The sequence below is a fragment of the Hippoglossus hippoglossus genome, chromosome 4, assembly GCF_009819705.1.
Source record: "Hippoglossus hippoglossus isolate fHipHip1 chromosome 4, fHipHip1.pri, whole genome shotgun sequence".
NCBI classification, from domain to species: domain Eukaryota; kingdom Metazoa; phylum Chordata; class Actinopteri; order Pleuronectiformes; family Pleuronectidae; genus Hippoglossus; species Hippoglossus hippoglossus.
The window spans coordinates 4,381,124-4,382,080 of record NC_047154.1 but is presented as its reverse complement, the minus strand read 5'-3'; positions in this window follow the sequence as shown (position 1 = coordinate 4,382,080).

Below are 957 nucleotides of genomic sequence, written 5' to 3'. Positions count from 1 at the left end.
GAGCCCCAGATGTTGTCGGCGGAATAATCCACACTCATACACTCATGAAAGTGTCCATCTGGCCCCTCACGCGCACACATTAAGCCCCGGAACCATGCAGGCATAGGGACACTGGGAAGCCCGCGCAGGCCTGTTATTGTGGCATTTACCAGATACAGCAGTGAGATACTGCTGTGCGTCTTCTGTTCTGACCATAGAAAGTCTCTAAGCTGAGGTGGTGCCTGACGGAGAGTCACTTGGCTGTGACCGAGAGGTGAACAGAGAGGGACTGGGCAGGATAAGCCTGCAGGTCACAATGCTAGAGGAGCAGAGCAGAGTGAGGAGGACCTTTTAACATTAGCTGAGCTTCAGGCACATGCAGATATGAGTGGGGCTGCAGCCTGGCAGGAGAGGCACCCACACTACAGCCCTGCATCACAGATGCTTCTGTTTATCCAATCAAAATAAAAGACCGCTCTTTTTTGCAGGGTTTTCTTTGTAGAACTTTGCAGAAATATTTTATTTTCACTAAATACAAAGAGACCTGAAAATCATTCAGTGTAAACATCACATCGAGGCCTGCCCCACTTTTTATTTGTTTCCCAACTTTTTGTACAACAAAGTTATTGATGGTTTATAACATCACAGCATTTGATTATTAAACATATATAATATACAGAAACGTTTACTATTGAAATGCATTTACAGAGTTACACAGTTATTTACAGTAGTCTTTGTATAATGTGGCTCTGAAGGAGATGTCTACATGTCGATTCCAGATTTAAAACAAATAGCTTGCAGCACAAACAACCACTTACTGAGCATGAAGGGCCAATAAAAAGAAACTATTGCTTGCATTATGGGTAATGTAGGATGCAACGTTTTAGGAACAGGACTCAGTTTATCTTCTTCTTGAGTGCCTCGTTAAAGTTTGATTCATACGATCAATTAGAATTCAGTTTGTTGGCCATGGTTGCC